Below are 26,865 nucleotides of genomic sequence, written 5' to 3' on the forward strand. Positions count from 1 at the left end.
TATGGAAGAGGGGATCATGGAAGAGAAGACCATAAAAAAAGAAATATTTTGAAATGCATGCTAATTTAAAGTAAGCTTTAAAATGATTATTATCTAAAAGACGAGATGGTGGCAGGGAAGCTACTAGGGCATGGGAGGCTTGTGTGGTTAATAGAGGGGACAGATGTGATCCAGGAGCCTCATTTGTCTATATGAAAATGACATAATGGAACCAACCATTTTCCTCAAATAATATATACTAATTAATAAACAAAAGGATTCTAAAATCACTAGTGATACAAAGATAAAGAAGTGAAAATACTTTCACACTTCTGGCAAGAGTGTAAATTAGTACTATGCTTATGAAAAAAATAATGTTTCTTCAGAAAGAAAAAAACACTCTCCTGAGTCCAGTGACTGCATTCCCTTTTATACCCAAAGGCAATGAAATAGGAGCGCTAAAGTGACCTCTACATACAAACGTTTACTGGAATAATCTTCAGTGATCAAGAATCCTTGAGCTTTGGTATATAACAAGTTTGGACACACTTGTTTGTGAGGTTTAGATGTGCTCAGTTGTTTGATACCCGCCACTCAGTTCATTATTGACAATCACCAGGCATGTATTATTGGAATAAGAAACTTTTTTTTTTTTTTGCCTAGAAGTCATCTTACCTGCTCATGAGCAGTGTGGACAATTCGTGACTATTTAGGATGTGGGCAAGCAGCCTTCTGGTTTATAGGAAATCATTGGTCCTTGATGAGTGACAGAAAAGGAGAACAAATTGCCTTTGCAATGACTGTTTTTCTCGGTCCAAAAAGTTTTGTTTGTATCTATTCTATTTACCCTTACTCAAATTCAAACAGAGCCAAGTAATGCTGTCTAAAAATTAAATAGCAAAGAGAGGTCCTTATAAAATAGACAACAGAGACTGGACTTGTACTTCCTGTGTTTCTCTGGTTACTTACTTGGCTCTCTCTAGCCTTTCTGCATGCCCCACCAGAGAGACTCTCTACTGATCTCAAAGGAATGAAAGCAAAACCTCTATTCAGGACTCACTGTCCTTGAATGTCCTAATATTATTCATGATTCTCAGCTGTGCTAATGTTTGTACAATGATTTTGGTCATGTCTTTACAAACCCTGCAGTGAATGTCTTTCTTCCTCACTTTATTGAATGGGGGTTATATTTAGTACCTGCTGTTCTCAACTTGCTGGACCGCAGTTGAAATTCTTAGATATCAGAAAATGTCCCTTTGAGATCATCTTACTATTACGGAAGAAATTTCAGCACCACATGTAAATTAGCACAGGAGTTTATGACTATCCTGCAGGCAGGCTTCCGAGACAAGGAACAGCTCCACTGATGGCTGAGGATGACCCTGACTGCCACAGATCCATGCAAATAATAGCAAAAATGATGATAGACAGTATTTACGGAAGTTTTGTTATTTTCCAGCAACTGACTTAAGTGCTTTGAAAGTATTAACCCGTGTAACCCTCACAGTAACTTCACAAGGAACTGGTAAACTTATTTTGTAGTTGAAGAAACTGAAATATTATTTCCAGCAAATCTCACCACCAAGAAGCTGTGTGATCAATCTTTGAGCTGAGGGAGTTTAGTTCCAACAGCACAGTGTAAGTGATACTTCTAAGCAAATGATGAAACAATAATGTCACTTTGCTATTGATCAAGACCTTTCCTTTGTAAAGAACTAATCCTGATTGAGTAGCAATAAAAGAATAATTTATACAAAACATTTCATTTAAAACAGCTTGTCCACTAAAATCTTGTATTCATGAAACTTATATATCGTGCTATAAAATTAAGGCTTAATAGCAAGGGGTAAGTTTCTGAAGTGCTACAACATTTTATGTAATCATTAGTAAGTAGCTATTGGCAAGATTAAACATTATGATGCAAAAAATATTTCAAGTGTAGTTTCTCTTCTAGCCTGTCTTTCTTGAGATGAGTATAATGCTTGTGACGTGACAACAGAATGGAAGACAATTTGGAAGACAGAAGTGTCCTAGAAAGAGGAGAAAGTGGAGATAAGAAAAGAATAAGAACAAATATAATAAAAATAAACATTAATTTATTCTTACATTAAAATATTAATTTAAAAATTATATGTTTTATCTCCTTATAATATTAGGCTCCTGGATTTTTCTTGACTTGTCTGTAACATGCATCTAAGTTGCAAATGCAATTCATGTTCTTTCAATTAAGCAGTAGGTATGATCTCATTTTTTATCTCCAGTATGTTTACAACTGGGATGAATTTAACACAAAAATACTTTTGATCTGTTACACATGTTTCCTTCTCCATAAAAGTTTGATCCATTTAAAATACAATGTGTAAGGTGTACAGAGTACACATATAAATGATAGTATAAAAATGATTAATCACTCATCATTCCACTTGCAATGCATTGTTCATTAAGTGCAAATATTCCCAATAATGAAGAGAATAATATCACCTATTTCCAATGTTTTTAAAAGATGCATATGGATATTGAAATACATAGTTATTCATTGAATCATCATTATTTTAGACATCAAATTCATTAGAGTCTTTGTTTTATTAAAATATTTAAACTGAAAAAACAAATTTAATTAAAATATTTTCTATAATAAGAACAAAAGTTTTTGTTTATTTTCTAAGAAATAAAATTGTGTGTGTGTGTGTGTGTGTGTGTGTGTGTGTGTGTGTGTGTGATGTATATACAAGCAGGAATGCATTTCATGGGGTGTGTGGGGGTGAACAACTGACAGTTTCATGGAGTCTTTCTTCTCTCCTAACTTATGTGAACTTTAGAGTGGAACTCAGTGTTAGGCTCCCATAATGGGCAGTGGGTTTACCATCTTGATCTCCCTTTAAAAGGACTGGCTTGAAATTTTCCTTTTCTTGCTTGAAAAAATGTATTAAATTAATGTAAATGTCACTGCCGCAATCATTTGTTATTCGAAGTCGATTTTTTGATTCTATTTCTATGCATCATGATAATGACTCTTCCCACCCCATCCCTCCAGTTTGTTTGTTTGTTTGCTTATTTATTCATTCATTCATTTAAACTGAGATCCCTCCTCTCCTCCCTGTCTCACAGTTCCTCCTTCTCCCCTCTCCCTCACCTGCCCCTGTTCCTTTGAGAAGAAGAGCCTATTCCAACTTGCTCCAACTTATCAAGTTGCATCAGGACTAAGCACTGCTTCTTTCCCTTTGGCCTGGCCTGGCAACTCCACCAGAAGAAGTGATCATAAGGCAGGCAACTGCCAGGGCCAACACTTGCTCCCCTTCCTAGAGGACCCACATGAAGCCTGAGCTGCCCATCAGCCAAATCTGTATAGGGGCCTTGGTCCAATCTATACATGGTCCTTGGCTGGTGCTTCATTTTATTCAAAGCCCTCTGGTTCCTGGTTAGTTGGTTCTGTTGGTCTTCTTGTGGAGCTCTTGTCTCTTCCAGGTCATTTGATGGTTTCTCCCATTTTTCCACAAGATTCCCTACTTTAGCCTAGTGTTTGGCTGTTTCTCAGCAACTGTTTCCACCCACTGCTGGGTAGAGCCTCTTAGAAGACAGCTATGTTAGGCTCCTGTTTAGGAGCATAGCAAAATATCATGAATGGTGTTTGATGACTCTTGTTGGGGTCTTTCTCTGACAAGCATTCCTGTGCCTTCGATTTGATCACTGATCCTTAGGGGACAGGTCCTTCTAGAACACAGAGAAAGGGGTGCAGGCTATTCAGATGAGACATGATAGGTTGTGGTCAGATGGTGGGGGAGGAGGACCCCCCCACACCTGTCATAGGTCATGAGGAAGACAATAGAATGGAAAAGGGAAGAAGGGAGGGAGCAGGAAGATAAAACTCACTTGGCGGCAGCAGGGGGGGAATCACGGGGGTGTTAAAAGGAATGTAATGTGAATAGATTATAATAATAATAATTTTTTAAAACCTCAAGGAATGTATATTGCAATAGTAAAAGAAAAGAACATTGACTCATTGGTTTTATTAGAAAGTTCTTTGTTTTGGAAATCTGAGAATTTGCAAGCTGACATCATTTGGTTATCCGTTCCTGTACAGCATTACACTGGCCATAGCAGTCGTCTTTTTTCGCATGTGACTTATGGGTCACATTTGGTAGACCCTTGGCTGTGTGCTTTGAAATAGCTTCAGCTGAATCCTGGAAATCAGGAAGTCCATCTCCATATAGGGCTCCCCTATGGCCGTGGAACTTTCTGGTTTTTTTTCACCTGGGCAACTCCCCCTGAAGACTGTTCCTGTGGAGCCTTTATGAAGCATGGCAATCATGATGTTTTGACTTCCTGGACTTAAAAGTGGAAGTTGTTGGGCTTTTTGGCTCCTGGGCCAAATATAGAGCAGGCCCTTTGTCCCACAGGCTAACACTTTGAAGCAGTTTTGATCCAGTAGATTCTGGTCAGAAGGAAAGGTACCTTTTTGTGGAACTACTCTTATAGGATTTTTTCCCCGGAAATACAATTTGTTAAAACAGATACTTTTAAAACTACCTGTTCTCTTATTTCTCCTAGGAAAGAGTGCTGCATTAATTAACAGATGCCCCCCCCACCCCCTTACACTTTAGAATGAGAAAACTTCAGAGACCTCAGTTCCCAAAGGCCAGAACAAACACAAGTCTGGACAAAAGTTACCTGAATCTCTTTCTAGGAGATGCAGAATGCAAGCTGTGCGGACTCATTTCCCAGCACAGAAAACATTATAGCAAACAAGGGATTAGAATTTAGATGTTTACTCAGCTTCTCTGAATCCTGGGCTCTTTTGTTTCACATCTCTGCCAGGAGGTAGGCTGTTTTTCTTACGCTTTGGCTCCCCACGTCCCCTAAGCTAATATGCAGTCCCTGGCAAATTACAAGCTTTCAGAACTGGAGCAGAGACTGTGGCTTGAGGGTAAAATTAACTCTACCCGCTGATTATTTCCCCCTGTTCTTCAAAATGTACAGTGTAAGGCTTTTAAAAATATATACATATGCATGCGCACAAAATTTTACATGAGCTAGGGAGTCTTAAAAACTGAAATTAAATGCTATGTTAAAAAAAAAAAAGCAAAGGTTTCCAATTTGAGAGACCACAAAACCTTATATTTTGACTTGTGATGTAGTTTGTGGTCATTCTGCTTTGTGCCTGTGTAGAATATCCTCTTTGCTATTTTTCTCCTCCTATGTATATAGAACATTCTTGATGAGGCTGCTGTAAGCCATTATTTCACCTTTAGGTCCCAGTATTCTCTCCTTTATTCTGATCAGCCATCTTTCAAGTTGCCCATGATTAATCAAAATATAATAGTAAAATTGCAACAAGCTACTGGCTGTTATGGCATTCTAATAGTCTTTCAGATGTATCTTAAAAGCTGTAAAAGACTGAATAGGCTTATGGATATTTAGATGCACATATACCCTTATAAACACACAGAGTTACAATACAAAATATATTCAGATAAAATACATTATATTGGTATATAATGCTGCTCTGTATTGCAATATCCTAAAGAAAATTGCATTTGTCTTGATGCTATTCAGTTGCCCAGGGAATATTTTTCTACCCTGTAGTATTGGTGTACAGTATCTTCTGTGGAAGTTGTCAACGTGTGCTAGTTGAAATATTTATAAAAAACTTGATTCTGAAATATTATAGCTTAACAGTTCAATAGTTCTTTAATGTGCCCTGTGTTTTATTAATGAAATGATTTATAGAAATATTTAATCTCAATGATTTACCATTAGCCTTAATGAGTCTAGTTATTAAGTATTTTATTTCCAAAGGCTATGAAAACATTCTTGGCAAGTGTGTAGTATTTTGTGATGACTTATTTTTGCTGAGATACAGTCAATGCTGTGGGAAGCTCATTGCTCAAGTGGAACAGTGCTATTCATGAGCATATAACTTGATGACTCTTTCTGCAAATTTCATACAGTGGCTTTTTTATTTATAAGAAATTTAATATCAATTATGAAAACTACCCCAAGAGAACTATTATGCACATTTAGGTGATATATTCATATATTTATCATATTAATTAAACTAAACTCTGACAGCAAACCATTTAAAAATACTTGAACTGATTCCCGAACAGTTTGGAGGTTTCTTCAATATAAACATAACACATTTATTTAGTTCTTATTGTCTAAAAAAGTATTTCAGAAGATTTTCAGCATTCTGTGATTATTCTTCTTCAGATAATGAACCAAGGCCTGTAGATGTGTTAGGTCTACTTATAACAGTAATTTCCTATCCTATAAATAAAATAATCTCACATTTTATCTTAACAGTACAGCATGATGTTTTACAACCGATATTCATGGTGGCTGTATGTAATGAGATCCAACAACTTTTAGGATTCCTTTTAGGATTAGTGTCATCCCATCTCTCTTAATGATAAACAAAACCATTTGCTTATTTCAGACACTAAAGAAAATCATTTCTTAGTGCTCACCTTAACACTCGCATGACTTTAGAAATGTTTGTAACTCTTAGATTTCAGTGAATATTGTGGATAGAAATCTGTAAAAAAGAACAAAACAAGGATCAAGGCAGAAGAATATGTCTTGCTTTAAGCTATCAAAATGATGTCCTAACCCACTCAACTGTTGAAAATTGTACCAAATGGATTTACTACTATTACTGCATGCTTTTCACCTTGCAGTTTTGATTTACAATGTGTCATAATAGGGGACTGGAAAGATACAATGACACAACATATCAGTACCTGGTTTATCCCACGAAATGGTTTATTTTCTCTCTCTTGTTAGATTTCTTCTGTAGTGTAGGATATATTTTGCATTATTGGCAATATTTGGATATGGTTTATATGGAAGAGTTTATGATTAATCAGAAACTTAGGGATTTTATAAAAATCCTGTCAGCTAAAAAAATGCCCCTTAGAGTTTCATACAAGTAACTGAAAGGGAGCTGTTCATATTTTTTTAAAAAACAACAACACAACCTCAAGGTTTTACTCAGATTGAGAAAGGAATTTAGAAAAGATCAGATTTGTTGGCTGCAGGTCAACAGCAAGAAGTATGAGCATAGTAATTTCAGGAGACAATGTATATTTCAAAGATACTTTTGCTTTAGTTATACTAAGGTCCTCAAACTAAAGGAGCCATTTTAGTGTGATGGTAATATTAGAAAAGAACTGAAATTATTGAGGAGACTGAAAACTTTCAATTGTTCAATATTCATGTTGGGAGCATAACCCTGTGATACCTACCATTAGATACCATTCATTAACCTGTGAATTATTTTATCTTTTACAATTCATGAAAAAATCATAGTCAACTTGAGAAAGTAAAATAACAAAATCCTATTTTTTCTACTTGGTGTAATATCATGCATGCCCCAATGGTTTTAGGGACTAGTGTAAAACATGGATATATGGTACTAATATGTTTTTATTCTTCCCATCATAACTGAGTGCATAAAGGCACAGACTGGAGATGCATCAGAGTTATCTATTCTGAAGCTTTCATTGTAGTGTTTGGGCAAATCTATTTGCAATGCTGATGAAACACCCACTAAGCTACCAAATTTGTTCTACAAGGGATTTACTCCTAGAACACCATGTTTTAGGCCTACGAGCTTGCCTTTGGCACATTTACCATGTCATTTCCTGTAAAATATTGCCTAAGTGTATAAGAACTGTTGTGCCCTTTCTTCCAAATGTAGACAGCTTAGTGATTGAATCCAATACTCTCCATGAGAATATCACTTTCAGATGCTTTATTGTTGATGCTTCCCTTGGTCTTCCCACCATCAAGAGCTGAGACATTTTTTTTTTGTAAATTTTCATTTACCTGTCATTATAGCTAGGCATGGCTTATCAATAACTTGTATTACATTTAAACCATTTTCCTTTAGCTGGTGATTAATGAACATTTAAATCACTTTTCTTTCATTTTTCTAGTTAGAAGCTGTTTCCAGCAGCTGTTTAGCTTCAACAAACTCATTTAACACAGTGAATGCTCCTTTTGAAACATCTTTTAGATGTGTCCATAGATATGTGATTTTATAATTTTCATATCCCATGTGCAAACATCAGGGAATTGCTGTTAATGAGCCTAATGAATGCTGCAAACTCAAAATATCAAACACATTCTATTTTCAGACACTTATATTTATTTCAGACACTTAAATGCTTTAAAGCACATTAAAAACATCTCAAAGGCCAAAAATACATATTATTTATTGAATACACAGATTATATAGATATATTCGGAACACAGAGCTGACAGTTTTATTAGTACTTTAGAAAATAGATTTGTACTTCCTAAAAATGATTTTAAGTCTACTAAAACTGAGTTTGCTTGGTGAGGTTGAATGCATAAGCAAACACATGTTGGTGAGGACTCCTTTAGAGCTTTTAAATGGGCTCATTATATCACATCAACCAATGGAGATTTTAAATTGTGTTAATTTTATCTCAAGGCTCTTAAGTTATATTGTTCGAAGCATTGAAAGAAAAGCAAAATTCAAGTAATGTTTCCGTTTTGAAGGGACTATTTAGTACAAACTAGAATAACACAAACCTGCTCCTCTGTCTCAACAAAAATGTGTGACGTAGCTGACATCGCAGGACTGCTTCACTGCCAGCTCATGCTGACAAACGATCAGGTCGAATGTAAGCAATGCACACAGTAGTATTCCTGTGTTTCCTGGGTGCTCATTTACAGTTAACACCCGTATTTCCTCATAGTCCACCAACAAGGGACTTTGTTGTTACTAAAGGATTTTTTCTGATTTTCCGGAGTTGAAACAGGTGGCCAACGGATGCATGACGATTACAGCAAAGTAGAAGGAGAGGACCTAACGATGGTCACTGTATTCCAACCACCGCTTAAAGATTTATCTAGAGCCAACTTCCTCAAAACTGCAATAATAAAATGAACAAAGGTTGTATCGCTTTTATATGGCCCTTTATGAATAAACAGTGAAGCCTTTAAACCAAATGAAAGTGCTAAACTGAGCAATTTTACATTATTGTCCCAGAAGACTTCTCTAAACTAATTAAATGCCTGATTTAAGCAGATTATTTAGTACAATGGTCATTAATCTCCACTTTACTGCCTATCTTCTTTGAGAGAAAATTAGCTTGCACAAGGCAGGTTACCTTATGCATACGCAATCCCATCCCAAGAACTTGGACACATTATATCCCCTTTAGATGGATTAAATCAGTAAATACATTAAAGTCATATCTAAATATATATTTAAAATATATGGAAACATTTAATATATATGTACAGACACTGACCTTTGAGTAGGTGATTTTCTGTACCCCGTTGGCTTCTGTTTGTGGAGGAAGCATTTAAAATTGACTGTGTGGAGGTCAGAGGAGAATGTGCAGGATTGGTTCACTCCTTTCCCCACATGGGTCATAGGTTATTGGTGGTAATTCTTAAGGAAGTGTAATTATCCACTGAGCCATCATCTCTCTAGCCTGACAAAGAAACTGTTTCCCATTGCCTCCAAATGTGTATGATTATACTCTTTTGTCACATTCCACACAGATTTTTTTTAGTGACCTGAAAAAAGAAAAAAATTCCATGCCAACCACATATATAGACATTAATATTGGATAATTTCTTTCATAATATCACTCTAATTTAATCTATTGATTATTCATACACTACTTCTTTCATTTCACATATAAGCTTTCTTACTGCTACTTGAGGGAAAAATGCCAGTGAGTAATTAATAAGTTTATAATGAATAAAAAGTAAATTGATACAAGAAATGGTACAATTTATATAGTTGTATAAAATTATTAGGAAAATTGATTAATCATTCTCAACAACATTGACTAATGTTTCTGAGAAAGTTTCTATTGCAATGATACATGTGTACAATCTCAAATGCTGAGACTGGGTAGGATTACCTGAGTCCAGGAATTTGAGATTCATTGGTCAACATAAGAAGACCCTGTCTCCAATAAATGACAATAAGAAAAAGGTGTTGTAGTGATATCTGTAATATCTCACCATCTGTTAAGAAATATTTAATAAATTTTATTAAGTATGGACACTTGTTTTAAATAATTCTCCATCATTTTACCAAACCATATAAATTATTAACACATTGAAACAAATGGACCATAAAATACTTCAGCTAGTCATCTCAACAGCAAAACAAATGAAGTGTCACTAAATATGAACTATAGTTCTATTCGCAAATTCTTATGTGTGTAACTTTTATAGAACTGTCACACCTCAAGTGATTTATTCTCATTATATTTGTGGTTTTGGATATATATATATATATTTTTCTTCTTCTAATTACAAAAAATTCTATGATACAACTAAAAATCTTTCTTCAGTAGTGAAATTGATTGAGAAAAATAATCTTTTAATTCAATTGTGTGAACTTTGGTTTAGCTTGGTCTAACACTTTTTTTTAAGCTAGGTGTCTCTTTTAGATCCTGATAAATAAAAATAAATAACATAGTAAGGGTAACACACTTCCTTATCCTCAGTAGTTCAACATTATGTAATGGAAGTCAAATTATTATTTTTCTTCTATTATTATTATTATTATTATTATTATTATTATTATTATTATTATTATTTCCCTTAGCTTTCCTGATTTTATTTAGTAGTAAGGAAATGCTTTATTTTTTCTCCATTAATTAATTTGGTTTTTTTTCCACTTTACATCTTGATTGCTGCCCCTCCTCCTCCCAATCACCCATACCCCCTCACACAAGCTTCCCTCCACTCTTCCTCTTCCTCCCCTCAGAAGGGAAGGTCTCCCATGGGTAACAATCTGCCCTGGCACATTAAATAGCTACAGGACTAGGTACATCTTCCACTGAAACCAGACAAGGCAGCGCAGTTAGGAGAACAGGATCGAAAGGCAGGCACCAGGAACAACAGTGGAGCAAAGATGGAGAGAATGGCCAAGCAAAGACTGACCCTGCTTGAGACCCATCCTATGGGAGAGAACCAATACCTGACACTATTAGTATTACTCTGCTGTGCTTGTATACAGTAGGCTAGCATAACTCCTTTGATAGACTTTACCCGGCAGCTGATGGAAAAAGATCTGGAGACCCACAGGCAAACAATAGACAGAGCTCAGGAGGTCCTATGGAAAAGTTGGGAGAAACAATTGAGGGAGCCAAGGAAGGGGTTGTCAAGGACTCCACAAAAAGAGCTATGGAGTCTACTAACCTCAGCCCATGGGCCTCACAGATACTTAACTAACAAGCAAAATATTTTTTTAAAGAAAAATTGTTCCCACATCTTTCCTTCTTTCTTTCAAGCTTATATTATTTTTGATCCTATCTCTATAGTCTTTGGCTAAAAATATTAATGTTAGATAAAATGTATGACTCTCTTTACAGAGAGATTATTTTTACTTAAAAATAAATGATCCCCCAGGCACCAGTTTCATAGACATAATTGAAGGAACCATGCCCAGCTATTCCTGGATTAATGAAATTATCCTTAATAAAATCCCACACTGACTCAAGGAAAAATGCTTAACGGGTGTCACGAAACAGAAAATTTTAATAAATACCCACAGAATTCTAAAGCTAGAAAATATCTCAAACATCAATTGCCATAAAATAGTATTTTCAGTTGAAAACAAAAAATAGATAAAATGACTGAACAAAATTTATCTATATTTTCCCTGTTTCCTACTGTCTTGTTCAATCTTCTACTGTACATGTTAAGTGTGTTACAGTATCATTACATGGTATTTCATACTAAGTCTTTGTTTTCAACATTTGGTGGGCTCTTAAGAAAGTCTGGCTAAGAACTTCATTATCCCTCCCATACTATTCAATACACTACTGCACAGTGAACACATCTTGACAGATACACTATTTTAACCAGTAGGATTCAGGAATGAATGAAGTTATGTATTACATTTCCCTCTCAGAAGCATAGGTATCAGCTTAACACCATGAAAGCCAGCCAGAAGGGATGAAACTTCTGTTCTTCTACACATGACTCAAGCAACAGTGTCTTCAGGAATAATAAGGTCTTACCATACCGTTCTGCAGGATAATGAAGAGCAGTGACAGTAGCTTGTAATGCTTGGAGGTCTAGTGGACCTCTACACTTACCCATTTAGATGTTCTGATGTGTGGAAAAGAAGAGCTGAGATTAGAAAAGAAATCAAGGTTACCAATACAGTAACTGGAAAGTAGAAATGGTGTGTGGGGACGCAGTGTAAGCCAAAGGACACATAGAGGCAGAAATTGAAAATACCATGGAATGGGGTCGGCCTGAAGTACCAGAAACAAGAGGCCAGATGGCGCAGAGACCTAGGATAAAACCAAACTGGCAAACGAACAAACAAACGAACCAAAAATAAGCAAACAAATAACTGAATAATGAACTAAGTAAGTAAGTAAATAAACTATGTCTAATGATATTCTGTTATACACAGAACTTGGCGTCTAATCCAATTCTTATCAGAGATGTGTCATTCAGCAACTAAAGCAGATACAGAGACCCATAGCCTAACGTTAGGCAGAGCTCGGGGAATTCTGCAGAAAAAGGCAGAGGAAGGATTGTAGGAGTTAGAGGGATCAAAGACACCATAAGCAAATCCACAGAATCAACAAACATGGACTACAGGGCCTTACTGAGATTAAAACAGCAATCAGTGAGCCTGCAGGGCTCTAATTTAGGCCCTCTATGTACCTGTTATAGTTTTGTAGTTTGCTGGCTTTGTGGGAGTGGGATCTGTTTCTGAAACCTTTGCCTGGATTTGGGACCCTGTCTTCCTACTGGGTTGCCTTGTCCAGGCTTAATATGAGGGAAGCTGACTAAACTTACTGCAACTTGATGAGGAATGCTTGGTTGGTATTCCTGGGAGGCCTGGTTTGACTATAGGGAAATGGAGGTGGGTGCAGTGGGGAGAAAGGAGGTGGTGATGGGTGGTAGAGGTGGAAGTAGTGGGGGAGGAAGAGAGGGAAAGAAGGATAGATGGGAAACTGTGGTTGGGATATAATAGATGAGAGCATAAACAGATTGGGAAAAGATCTTCACCAACTCTTCATCTGACAAAGGTCTAATATCCAAAATATATAAAGAACTCAAGAAATTAAACACCACCAAACCAAATAACCCAATAGAGAAATGGGGCGCTGAGCTAAACAGAGAATTCTCAACAGAGGAATATCAAATGGCTGAGAAACACTTAAAGAAATGCTCGACCTCCTTAGTCATCAGAGAAATGCAAATCAAAACGACACTGAGATTCCATCTTACACCCATCAGAATGGCTAAGATCAATAACTCAACTGACACCTCATGCTGGCAAGGGTGTGGGGAAAGAGGAACACTCCTGCATTGCTGGTGGGAATGCAAACTAGTACAACCACTTTGGAAAGCTATCTGGTGCTTTCTCAGAAAAATGGGAATAGGGCTTCCTCAAGACCCAGCTATTCCACTCCTTGGAATATACCCAGAGGATGCACTACCACACAACAGGGACATATGCTCAACCATGTTCATAGCTGCCTTATTCATAATAGCCAGAACTTGGAAACAACCTACGTGTCCCTCAATAGAAGAATGGATAAAGAAAATGTGGTACATTTACACTATGGAATACTACTCAGCTATTAAAAACAAGGAATTTCCAAAATTTGTGGACAAATGGATTGAACTAGAAATTGTCATAATGAGTGAGTTCACACAGAAGCAAAAAGAGCTAAATGGTATATACCCACTTATATTGAGACACTAGTCCAAGGTGTATGTCCCCATGAAAAACTGTACCTACCAGGATAGTGGGTAAGAGGGGAGGACATCCTATTGAAACTTTAGGTGTGAGAAGCATGGGAGAATGAGGAAATAGAAGGATCCAGCGGGTCCTGGAAAACTACAGGTGAGTCTGGGCCCTGGGGTCCTCCGCAAACTGTAGCAACAGCCAAGGAAAAAATAGGCAGTAAACCTCGAACCCCTACCCAGACTAGCCGATGGACATTCTCCACTGTTGAGTGGAGAAGGAGATCTAACTTTCACACAAACTCTGGTGCCCCATATTTGAACATGTCCCTTGGATGGAGATGCCTGGTGGCACTCAGAGGAAAGATAAGAGGTCACCAAGGAGAGACTTGATACCGTATGAGCATATTCAGGGGGAGGAGGTCCCCCTCAGACACAGACTTAGGGGAGGGGAGGGGAGTAGGGGGGAAGTGGGAGGAAGGGAGGAATGGGAGGATACATGGGATGGGCTAACAACTGAGATGTAATATGAATAAATTAATTTAAAAAATAAATAAATATCAGTGAAACTGAAAAAAAAAAAGAAAAAAGAAAACTCAAACTAAAGAGAAAGCTTATCCAGACAGATGGTAAGTGCATGTTGTCCAAAGAAAAGCACTCCACAGAGTCCCTAGAGGTGTGTTGCTCTGTGATACCGTAGGTACGTTGCTCTGTGATAAACACCTTGATTGTTCTCTGAGAACCCCTGTTTTTTTTTTTTTTAATTTCTGACTTTTAGAAATCTTGGTTAATCAATTTGTAATACTTTTCTTGTTTCTGTCACCAAATACTTGATAAGCAACTTTTTAAAAATGTCTTTCTGTTGGCTAATAGCTGCTTGTAACAGTACCCAATCTCCACTCCAGGAAAGAGATAGCAGGCACGGCAAGCTCTAGAGCTTAGCCCCACCCATCCTTCCCACTGCCTCAGCATCCTCAAATAAGACAACCTTGCAATCAGGCAGAGTTTGAGTCTCTACAACATGAGCATATCTGTCCATACTCCATTCAATCTATGGTTGTTTGTGTTGTTTAAAGTCAAGATTTTTAGTGGTTTGTTATTTGGGTAATAAGTTTTTGCAGGAAAACTAATAAATACAATAATAAACACAGTGCACTGGAAGAAATCTAAGACTTCTGTGTTTAATTTTAACACTAGAATATGAAAATTAAGGAAGGTAACAGCAATTTAAAAATGTCTTTTTTGACCACTTTTTTTTTTTTTTTTTTTTTTTTTTTTTTGCCTTTTGGAGTAAAATCAGAACAAATGTATAAGAACCTCTTTTATATGGCTTTAAATACAACTTTTGAAGAATTTTAGGAAATACATATGTGAAAATTTCCTTCTAACTAACCATCAATACACATGGCAAAAATATGACACTGTCAATATTAAAATCTTACAAGTTGAAAATCAGATACAAGAAGTCTTTTGATAGCACTGTCATCTTTTAGGTTCCACCTCTATAAAATTATTCCCCCAATCATTTCAGTATCAATGTGTATAATAAGCGACATTGCAAGATTTTTACACAGACTGTCTTATTTAGCATGTGAATCTGCGTGTCAAGTAACCCTATTTCTCCTGATTCAAGGGGATTTAATTCTTGAGGAATAATTATATTTATTCTTCATTGTATAGTTAGCCATTCATTATGGCAAGATTCAATACATACAATCTGATGTCAGAACATGGTATTTTAAGCTCTGTAATTGCTTCAGTGGGGATTTGACCTAAAAATGTCTTTTGTATCTTGTTTCTAAACTTCTATGATTACCTGATGCCATAATCAAATACTGTCAGATGCTTGTGAAGATGACATGGCTGACAAAATAGAAAAACTTAGCATCAAAATAATAAATACATCAACTATTTGTCACCTGAGGATGTTCTGCAGCCTACACATGTAGCATGAAAGTGAGCATACGCACAACACAATGCAGTGTGAAAATGCACACAGAAACACACACGTACACAGAGTTGCCTGTTCAGGGAAATATATCAGTAAGGAAAACGAATGGCATTCATTTCTAACATTACCAACCTCTGTGAAAACAGATTGAAATTAAGTAAAATGAAATTTTACCAGGACAGTATAATTTCTTCTGCTTTATCATGATAATATTTCACAGAAGATTTAATTCATTTATATTTCTGGTTGACTTTTGCCTTGTAATAGAAAAATTGGGCTATTGCCCTTTTTGACTGACATTTTTTTTCTAAGATAAAATATTTCCTTAACTGTTCTGTTCAGTATTTCCATTGTTCCCGCCCATTGATTGAACATGTCAAAGCTGTTGCTACACTGAGGGATGGCATGGGCTATATGGTGTTCCCAACCCTGGACAGTACCTTGAAGAGTAGAAAGATGGGCAGACCTTGGCAGTAAAATGCTCCTGAATAGAAATTTCCTTAGTGAGCAGAAGTCCGATGATATACCAGAATATTTAAATGTATGCTGTCTTCACAAGTCTAAAATCTGGGCACACAGATGATTACTGTTTTAATGGCACTTTACAGAGATGAACTTAACAGATGGTTTACATGAGTGCCCTTGGACATAGGCATATAGCAGAGATCGAAAAGAAGGCCATTTCCATGTAATTTTGTACTGAATGAAAAGCCCTTGAAAAATTAACAAAGGGAGGTACTTTTTTTTTTCTTAGAAACAATCAGTAAGAATTAGTTATAGACAACTCACATTTTAAAATGTTAAAGAGTTTACTTTGGGAATAAAGAAATGATTCTAATCAAAACTATAAAAATATAAAATGATGTGTACAGCCTTGCAAAGCTTAAACCAGAGAACTAATTAAGCAAAAATATTGTTAGTAGAATCCATAACATCCTGGTGGGCACAGCAGTGGGTACAAACTAAAGAGCATGAGTGTTTCTCACCCGGAGCCCATTAACAGTTAATAGTTCAGCAGGGACTGTAGGGCCTGTGTGCCCTTCCTTGATCATAGTAGGAACTAGTTCAAGCCAGTTCATCACAAAAAGTTCTGAATATACTAAAGGGAATTTAAGAGGAGGGAGTTAAAAGCGATAGATAAAACAGCGTAAGTAAAAACAACAACAAAAAAGTATGCAGAATATCTGAATAAAATTGTTAACATATTTAATTTAAAACCCTGAAAAGATGAAAAGTAAATGATAATGCTTTGAGAAGTTAATGAAACAGTCTGCCTCCATCTTGGGCTTGAAGGCTGCCTTATACCAGAGTCAAATTAGTTTTATTTCTGTTTATGATTAAATCTCAGTTTCTCAAGGATTGGGCTATGCCCCCACAGTAACCTTAACTACAAATGGTTTTGTATTGACTATGCCAGCAATGGATAACTATGACTTTGTTTCAAAAGTTGTTGTGACCACCTTGTTATGATTACTTTGTTATGACTTCCTCGTTACAACCACCTTCTGCTATACTCACAGATCAGTGTCTTGCTCAGCCATCATCAAAAGAACTTCTTCCTTTAAAGGTGAGAAAAAAAATACAGAGACCCAACACCGAATAATGTGCACAAAATGAGAAAAATTGAAATATCAGTCTTAGAGTATCTCCATAAAATCCCTCCGCTCACTTCTCAGGGAACTATGTGGAAAAAGAGGTACAATGATTCTAAGATCCAGTGAGGGTACAACAGATCCAGGAAACAATGCCTAACTAACCAGGGCTGTTGCACACATAAACTCACAGAGACTGAGAGTGTGCACAGGATTTGCATGGGTCCAAGACAGATGGGGTCCCAGAACTGAAAGAAGGAAGTAGACATGCTCTACCATCCCTAACCAAGAAGATATCCCCAATTGACATCTACTTGTAAAATTAGTTTTCTCCAATGTAGTCTCACTAGGAATACAAACCACAGGTAAGGGTAGGTACAATTCTTATTAGTTAATTAGCAATGCAAAATAAACCCAATGGTATTTGAGGAGGATTGTTGTTGTTGTTTGTTTGTTTGTTTCATAATTCTGAGTCTGGGCATTTCTTTTTAACTTGCTAGTCTTTTGCATATATATTATAGTTTCTCATTTTAATGGCTTTTCTATATGTGCATGCATGTCTGTGTTTATGTGTATGTGCTTTTACTTCAGTCTTCATTTGCTTTATCCTGATCGGCCTGTTGTTTTAAAGAGAGATAGAGATATACACACAGGGGTGGGGGAGAAAGAGGAGGAGGAAGAGGAGTTTGGGAGAATCTTCGAAGAGACAAGAGAGAGAAAGCTGTGATCACAATATACTGTATGAAAAATCTATCTTCAATAAGATACAAAGTATGATATAGGGGTACTATAATAATAATGCAATAAAAATCTTGTTAAAAAATCTGTTCCATCATAAACATAATACCCAACACTTAACTTTTATAGTTATATGATGTGTGTTCCCTATAAAGACCACACAACTTGAGAAATAAGTATTTTCACAAACTAGCATTCCCAACCCATGAGTCTTATTACTTCATCTATGGATTATCTCTGTGGCTTGATTTACTCCGAGTCAGATTTCAGATGTTCAACTAATGAATATGGACCATTGGAAGTTGTGTTTAATAGTCCAGGACTTTCTGATAATTTATATGTTTCAAATATTGTAAAAATCTTTAAGATGACTCAATTCATAATTCAGTGAGATCTTTACTAACCTACTAAGGATATTGTGCTCATTACTGGATAATACATGCATACATACATATACATATATACATATTACATACTTATACAGAATGCAAGAATTTTGCTATTGTGTCCTTAATACAAAGAAGGTTAAGAAAAGAACAAGAAAGCTAAAAAATGATCAAAGTATTACAATCAGAATTTTAAATAGAATTACTAGAGTTATAGGGCAAAGTATGACAAAGAGATCAGTAAATTATGTTTTAACTCTTGTATGAGTGTGTGTGTGTGTGTGTGTGTGTGTGTGTGTGTGTGTGTGTGAAAATAGAATAATAATATGAGAGAAAGAAATAAAGTGAAATTAGCCTATGTTTTCTCTAATAGCATCATTTCTAGGCCAATTCATAATACTGTCAAATAGCAGTATTTGAAATACGAGGGCCAAAACCAACTTTATGTATTTTACAGTCTATGTCCATGTACCATTTAACAGTTCCTTTGTCTGGGTGAGTAGAGAAAAACTGAATCAAAGAAAAAATCTTAAATCACTTCTTCCTATTGCTCTTAACTGCAGTTTCAGAGGGGAAAAGCACAGGATGGAGGCATCTAAGTAAGAGAAGGACTACAGCGTTGAAATGAAGGATAATTGATGGTTAAGGGGGAACTGAGACTCAATAATGAGAAGGTGCTTGGAGAGACAAAAACATGAGATCATAAAATTGAAGGAACTAGTTCAAAGAGTAAAAGAATTCAAGAAACCAAAAAGACAAAGACCATAGAAAGTGGTGATCAAGCCAGGCATGGTGGCACATACCTATGATGCCAGCACTCAGGAGGCAGAGGTGGGCAGATCTTTGTGAGTTCAAAGCCAGCCTGGTCTACAAAAGCAAGTCCAGGACAGCCAAGGCTACACAGAGAATCCCTGTCTTGAAAAACAAACAAGCAAAACAAAACAGAAAGTGATGATCAAATCTAGAGAAAACCAAAGGAAAGTTGTTGAGGGACCTGGACCTCTCATTAACTCTCATCTGGCCTGGGGCACTGATGCTCACACTGGCCAGCGCTGACACTTTGGAGAAGTTACCTGCTCTGTGTCCCTCCAGCCTAACTTACTCAGTGCTGGGAAAACCAACCTGCACAATAACTAAAAATCCTTACCAAATTACTATTCTTTTAAAAGCACCTCCCAAATGAACATTCACCGTCTCTGAGTAACAACTGGTGTTCACAGATATGGTAGAAGATCTTTGTAAGAATTTCTATCTTTAGTACACTCTTTGGGGGAAAAACTTTTAAAGTGGCTTTGAATGCATGTTTTCTGTTTTATTTATAATTTTCATATTTTACAAGTTATTGGTTGTATTTTCTTTTGCTAAGGAGGAGTTGAGTAACTGTGTATGTAGCTGTCCTGCAGAGGCTAAAAGTAAGCTGCCTCCTGTCCTTTTACATTGTGTAAGTCTTAAAGTGTCTGTCTTAATTCCAAGAGTGTACACATGTGTACACAAATAGATACACACTCACATATACTTAATTTTTAAAAGGGTTTATCTTTATATAAACATTTCCTTTCAGAAATCTTTACTATTTTGCCAGGGACCAAACGGCCTGTGGCCGACCCCCACCCATTCAGCATTTGCAGCAAACATCCTGCTGGGCCACTCATTAGGCATGCAAGGCATCCGGCTTAGTCCTGAGAAGAGAGCGATCCGATCCTGAGATAACCACAGAGACATCCTGCTTTGTCTCACCTGGAAGACCCCTCCCCTTGCAAATGTTCCCGGGGGCTCAACCCCAGAAGATTTTGTACTTTTCCACTACTCTCCTTGCGTACCCCCGCCCTCCCTAAAGCAGGTTTTAAAAAGCCTGCCATTACCCTCAATAAACGGCTCTTGACAAGCAACTGTTCGCTTGAGCTCTACGTCTCTCTCGCCCATTTCTTTAAATACAGGTTGCGACCCCCCTCGGCCCCCCAATAACTGACCAGCTGGACTGGTCGGTGGACTAGTTACATGGACTAGTTATCGTTACATGGACTAGTTAATCTGGCGCCCGACGTGGGACTCGAGGTGCGGGTTTCTTCCTGAACGGATTAAGGGACCGGTCCACAGGAGTTTTCATGACCAGCCGAGTTCGCCCGGCCGGCTTCGTCATTAGGTGAGTCATCCGTTCGCATATCTCAAGAATGGGCCATTCGCTGTCCAAGGAAGCAAAGTTCATAAGAGGCTTAAAGGACGTACTCAGAGAGAGGGGTATTAGGGTAAAAAAGAAACATTTGATTGAGTTTTTTGTTTTTATTGACCAGACGTGTCCCTGGTTCATGATTGATGGACCTACTATTCATTCTGAAAAGTGGCAAAAGGTGGGGCGTGAGCTTAATGCACTTATTAAAAAAGATGGTAATACAGCGGTGTCGAACAGTATTTTTTCTTATTGGGGCCTTATACGGGACATAATTGAGTCCAGCGAAAACGAAAGCGGACAGAGGCAGCTCCTCTCCGTGGCTGAACTCTGCCTGCGCGAATCTCTCCCTCCTTCTCGTGTTCCTTCCTGTTCCTCTCTGCAGGGTTCCTCTCTTACGTTCATTGACATGCCCCCCGATTCTGTTCCTCCTACATCCTCGGAGCCCTTAAAAAATCTTTCCCCTGCGCCTGCGTCCAAGCCTTCCCCTTCCCCCCGCTGTCTTTATCCGTCGCTTCCTCCCACCTATGAGGACCCCATTTCCGCTATGGAACGCGGGTGTTCACCACTTTGTGCCCCTGTTTTTCCCCCAAAAAGGACACCCTCTGTCCGGTCCGGTCCGCCAGCCTCTCCTGTTCCCCCTCCGTCGGTCGCCCCTTCACGCGCCTCCCGCCATTCCGCCATTTTCCTTTCTCAGGCCCCAGATGAGCCCTTGGATCCAGATGCTGCTGCCACCCTTGAGGAGGAGGCTGCTCGATATCATTCCAATGATGGCCTCCTCCGCGCGGCGCCAACCTTTCCCTCCTCTACCTTGCTCACTCTTCCCCCTCCCCTTGCTAAGCCCTACCCTGCCTCCTGGCTCCCGCCATCTTGTTCCCTCCCAAACTGCTTTTGCCAGACGGAGGCCCATCTCCAACACCAGATCTCCCATGCAACGAAGATTCTTCAACTTCAACAACGGCTTTCACTTTTAACAACGCACATTTCCTCCACAGCCCCGTTTATTTTCCCTGTCACCCGTTCCCAGAGCCAGCCCGCCCTGAGCAGGGCAAAAACTGAGGCCACTGATTCAGGCGCTGCTTCGGGAGAGCCACCTGCCTCTGCCTCTCGAGTGCTGGGATTAAAGCTGTGGACCACTATGCCTCTCATCATTTACAGATTTTGAAGCCCAACATTCACAATCTTCATTTTTCACCGAGTATCAGCTCAGTAGTCTCGCGGTTGGCACTGAAGGCCTTGCTTTGGCTAGCTCCCGCCGTTCAGTTTTCTGCTGGCCTCAACTCCAGCACTTTTTACAAAATGCCCGAGTCTGGCGTCCCGGCCAGACACGGGGCCCTAGGTAGAGGGTCCCAGGTGGCGGTCCCTGGGGCATCCTGAGATTCCTTACTGTAGGAAGGGGAAGAAGGTGGGATGCAGCGTGGGCCGGTCCAATGGCTCAAGTCCCCAAGGGCCTAGACCAGCTCTTCGGATACCATCCCAGGGCAGGTTGTGGCCGATACAGGTCCCCACGGGGGCTCCATTTCCAGAGACCCCGCGCCCCAGCCTGGCCGCTTTCGAACTTACAGACCTGGGGACAAGACCGCCATTTGGATCTGGCAACGCCAGGAGATCCGGCTTCTGATAGTGAACATGATTCCTCAGGTTCGGAGGGAGAACAGAAAGGTGGTGGAACGGCTCCTGACCCTACCCAGCCTTTCGCGCTCATAATTTTTCCTTCCCTCTTTGCCCCCACAGGACTGCTCTGGCAACGGGCCCCTCTTTTTTTGGCTTCATCTCCCCTCCTCCTCCACTAAGGTCCTTCCTACTTATCCCACTCTGGTTGTGTCTCTCATTCGGCAGGGGCGGGAAGCGGCCACCAGGCTCTTCGGAAGAGACCCTCACTCTATTATCACGCCTTACTCGGCCACACAAATAAGGTGGCTTTTTCAAAATTCAGATGATTGGGCGGTCTCCTGTATTTCTTTTTGCGGCCTATTAGATAATCATTATCCCCCAAATAAACTAATTCAATTCCTGCAGCGACAACCTGTCATCTTCCCGAGAGTCACCCGCTCCAGACCCCTCCCCCAAGCTTCCCTGGTTTTTACTGATGGCTCCTCTACCGGGGTTGCTGCCCTCTCTGTGGACGGAGCTATCCTGGAAAAATAAACCCCCCATACCTCTGCTCAGCTTGTTGAGCTGGAAGCTGTCGCACACGCCTTTACATTGCTTCCCCATACTCCCTTTAATCTATATACTGATAGTGCCTATGTCGCGTCCTCTGTTCCACTCCTCGAGACGGTTCCTCGTATTAAGCCTGCTACTAATGCCTCCCCTCTCTTCTCCCGTATCCAACGGCTTATTCTTTTGCGCTCTCAGCCTTTTTTCGTTGGTCATATTCGCGCTCACTCTACCCTGCCTGGGCCTCTGACTACACTTAATGCCCAGGTGGACTCAGCCACGCGCCCCCTGCTTTCAGGGCTGGCCATTCCATCCACCAGCAACCCCGTTGCTATGGCCAGGGAGGCTCACGCCCTCCACCACCTTAATTCCCAAAGCCTTCGCCACATGTTCTCCATCACTCGGGAACAAGCCCGGGCTATTGTTAAAGAATGCCAGGCATGTGTCACCTTTCTTCCTGAGCCACATACGGGAGTCAACCCTCGTGGCCTCATGCCTGGACAGGTCTGGCAAATGGATGTTACTCATTTTTCCTCTTTTAAGAAACTTAAGTATATTCATGTGTCTATAGATACTTTTAGTGGATTTATTTGCGCCTCTCCGCATGCTGGAGAGTCTACTAGAGATGTTATTGATCATGTTTTGTATTGCCTTATTGTACGATGGAGAGTCTACTAGAGATGTTATTGATCATGTTTTGTATTGCCTTACTGTTGCCCCCAAACCCTTTACCTTAAAGACTGATAACGGCCCTGGGTATACAAGCTCTGCCTTCAAGTCCTTTTGTGCCCAACTACAGATTAAACATGTTACGGGGATACCTTACAATCCCCAAGGACAAGGAATTGTCGAGAGGGCCCACCAGACACTTAAAACAATGCTTAATAAATTACAGTTTTCCAAAGGAATCCTATATCCCTCTACAGCAGGGCCTCGCCTGCTTCTCAATCATGCATTGTTCGTCCTAAATTTTCTACAAAAGGATGATCTTGGCCATTCGGCGGCCGATCGCCTTTGGCATTCTTCCACCTCCTCCACCTATGCCAAGGCTCTGTGGAAGGATCCACTGACCCACCAATGGCATGGACCCGACCCAGTCCTTATTTGGGGCAAAGGTCATGCATTTATGCATTTATGATCAGAAAGAACAAAATGCGCGCTGGTTACCTGAGCGCCTAATCAAACCTTTTAACCCCCCTCTCCCAGGGAACTCCCCTGAGGAAAAGATGTAATTGTGCTCTTTTTTAGGATAAAAAAGATACCGCCAATTCATCATGTTGCTACTCACTGCGTCGCTCCTTTGCCTCTGCCTTCCTGAAGTGATTCTCGCCACATTCCTGCGCCAACCTCAGCCTTATACAATCTATAATTTTACCTGGGTCATTATTAACCAAGCGGGAGATATTGTTAATTCCTCCTCCTCTCAGGGCATTAATTCCCAGTGGCCCGATTTACAGGTTGACCTCTGTGCCCTGGCCCTGGGAGGCCCCTCTTCTTGGGGCGTGGAAGACGTTTTTTGGCCTACTAAACAATCTAGGCTCCCGAGGAGATGCCCCCTTTCTCTCGCTCAGTTGGTGGTCCCAGCCCCGGCTGCCGTAATGACCTGGAGCGCATCATGCTCCACAAAACCTTACACCAGGATGGGATTGCTTGGGCTGGAGGACTCTATGTTTGCCCGGGACCCTCTCATCGGCCCCGTCCTGATAACCACCGCTGTGGTGGGGCCCAAGATTTTTACTGTGCCTCTTGGGGGTGTGAGACCACTGGCGACACGTACTGGAAGCCATCCTCTTCTTGGGACTACATCATTGTTGATTCCTGGGTTCATCCTCAGCCCTATGGTGAGGCCGTTAAAGACCTTTGCAATGCAGCTCGTTCAGTCACCAATGGCTGGTGCAACCCCCTGACCATTCGCTTCACTGAGCCCGGTAAACGAGCCATTTGGACGGGTCGTGGATTTGAATGGGGCCTCCGTGTTTATAAATCAGAGTACGATTTTGGACTTACGTTCAGGTTACACCTCCTGAAAGAGGTACCCAATAAGGGCACTGCAGTGGTTGGGCCTAATCATATTTTCCATCATCCTGTTCCCGTTCCTGCTCCTGGCCCCCCGCCTAAACCCGCCACCCATGCCTCCCTCCCCGCCCACCCCCTCGGACGTCCTCCTTCAGTCCATTTCACCCCCTCCCATCCGACCTACCCTCCCCGTGGGCCCCCCCAGTTCGGCTGATGTCATTCTCCAGTTGGCAAATGCCTCCATATGGGCCTTTAAAAATGACTCCTTGTCATTTCCTGAATGTTGGATGTGTTTCTCCCCCTCCCCGCCCTTTTACGAGGGTATTGCTCTTCTTTCCACCTTGCTCTTTACTAATGTTACCCCACCCTCACTGGCTTAGCTCCCGACAATCGCATTACCCTCCAGTCCGTTTCCGACATAGGTACTTGCCTCCTGGGTCCCCATATGCTCCCTCCTCTTCCCCTCAGCGGCGTTCGCGCCCAGACTGTCATTCCCGACCTCTCCCTCCCCTACATTCCCGCGCCAAATAACACCCATTTTGCTTGTTCCTCTGGTTTAACCTCGATCGTCTATGCCCCTACCTTCCTTTCCTCCAAAGACTGGTGTGTCCTTGTTATTCTTCTTCCCCGTTTTACTATTCATGACCCCGACTCATTTTTAAATTTTCTGGAAGGGGGAATTTCCCTAACCCTAACCTTGCCTCCCCCTGGCTTACTACTCTTCTCCCCACCCTGCTCGGGCCCCTCGTTGGTATTCTCCTTCTATTATCCTTTGGCCCATGGACTTTAAACCGTCTTACAGGGTTTGTTAAAAGTCAGGTTGAAGCTGCCACCAAGAATATCCAGGTTCACTACCGCCGCCTGGAGACTGAGGACCCAAATGAGACTTCTATTTCCATCCAGGAGATTTCACCTACGCCTCAGTCGGTTAACTATGGGCGGCCTTTGCAGTTCCTATGGGCGGCCTTTGCAGTTCCTGAGGATGCAGAATGCTGGATGGTGAGCCTGGTTGTGCCCTCGGTGCCTTTGGTAAACCTGTGCAAGCCCCCCCCTATATCTTTTGGCCTGAGCCCACCTTGACCTGACCCGCGATAGTGCCTGGTAAGTCAGAGACGGAGCGATCGAATAAGTCTCGGTTATCAGACGTCGGTCGGTCCTTGGTGGGAGGACAGACCATAGGCGTGGTAAGATTGAGCATCGATCCTCTAGCAGGCTCAGGCCATCGCGAGGCCCCCTTTCCTTGGGAATTTGGCCGGTCCAGAATAACTGTTGTCCTGAAACACTTGGACAATAGTGATTCTCAAATATACCGCCATCCTGTAACAATGACTGGTGACCTCCTAAAAGTCATTCACTGGGCTGTAAGGTCTCCCTCAGGCCAAAATAAACAAAAAGGGATGAGATGCCAGGGACCAAATGGCCTGTGGCCGACCCCCACCCATTCAGCATTTGCAGCAAACATCCTGCTGGGCCACTCATTAGGCATGCAAGGCATCCGGCTTAGTCCTGAGAAGAGAGCGATCCGATCCTGAGATAACCACAGAGACATCCTGCTTTGTCTCACCTGGAAGACCCCTCCCCTTGCAAATGTTCCCGGGGGCTCAACCCCAGAAGATTTTGTACTTTTCCACTACTCTCCTTGCGTACCCCCGCCCTCCCTAAAGCAGGTTTTAAAAAGCCTGCCATTACCCTCAATAAACGGCTCTTGACAAGCAACTGTTCGCTTGAGCTCTACGTCTCTCTCGCCCATTTCTTTAAATACAGGTTGCGACCCCCCTCGGCCCCCCAATAACTGACCAGCTGGACTGGTCGGTGGACTAGTTACATGGACTAGTTATCGTTACATGGACTAGTTAACTATTTGCTATTCCTTTTAGAAGTATTATTTCACTCAGATATCTTCTTAATTTCTTATTTCTTTAATTTTTTTTTAGATAGATTTTTCTCTGTGTAGTCCTGGCTGTCCTGGAACTTACTGTGTAGACCAACCTGGCCTCAAGCTTAGAGATCTGCCTGCCTCTGCCTCCTGAGTACTGAGATTACAGGAATGATTTGATGAACCACTACCACAACCTGATATAGGAATTTCTTTTTACATAATAGTTATAATAGTGATAACCCAGAAAACAATATGAGACATACTAGAACAATAATTATTGT

At 40.2% G+C, this 26,865-nt stretch overlaps 1 long non-coding RNA gene across 3 annotated transcripts; it reads right to left on the reverse strand.

Annotated features, from left to right (window-relative positions):
- Positions 1-1,662: 1,662 nt before the first annotated feature.
- LOC311595671 lies at positions 1,663-16,102 on the reverse strand. Of its 3 annotated transcripts, XR_014778531.1 has the most exons (6): positions 16,087-16,102; positions 12,081-12,114; positions 9,888-9,993; positions 9,264-9,534; positions 6,447-6,514; positions 1,663-2,009 (listed from the first exon to the last, which is right to left on the reverse strand). It is a non-coding gene; the product is annotated as an uncharacterized lncRNA (long non-coding RNA). The 3 variants fall into 3 exon arrangements; XR_014778532.1 differs by lacking the exon at positions 16,087-16,102 and having other exon boundaries at positions 12,081-12,825; XR_014778533.1 differs by lacking the exons at positions 12,081-12,114; positions 16,087-16,102 and having other exon boundaries at positions 9,888-10,151.
- Between the last annotated feature and the right edge of the window lie 10,763 nt (positions 16,103-26,865).

The sequence above is a fragment of the Acomys minous genome (assembly GCF_964271855.1).
Source record: "Acomys minous genome assembly, chromosome: 4".
NCBI lineage: Eukaryota > Metazoa > Chordata > Mammalia > Rodentia > Muridae > Acomys > Acomys minous.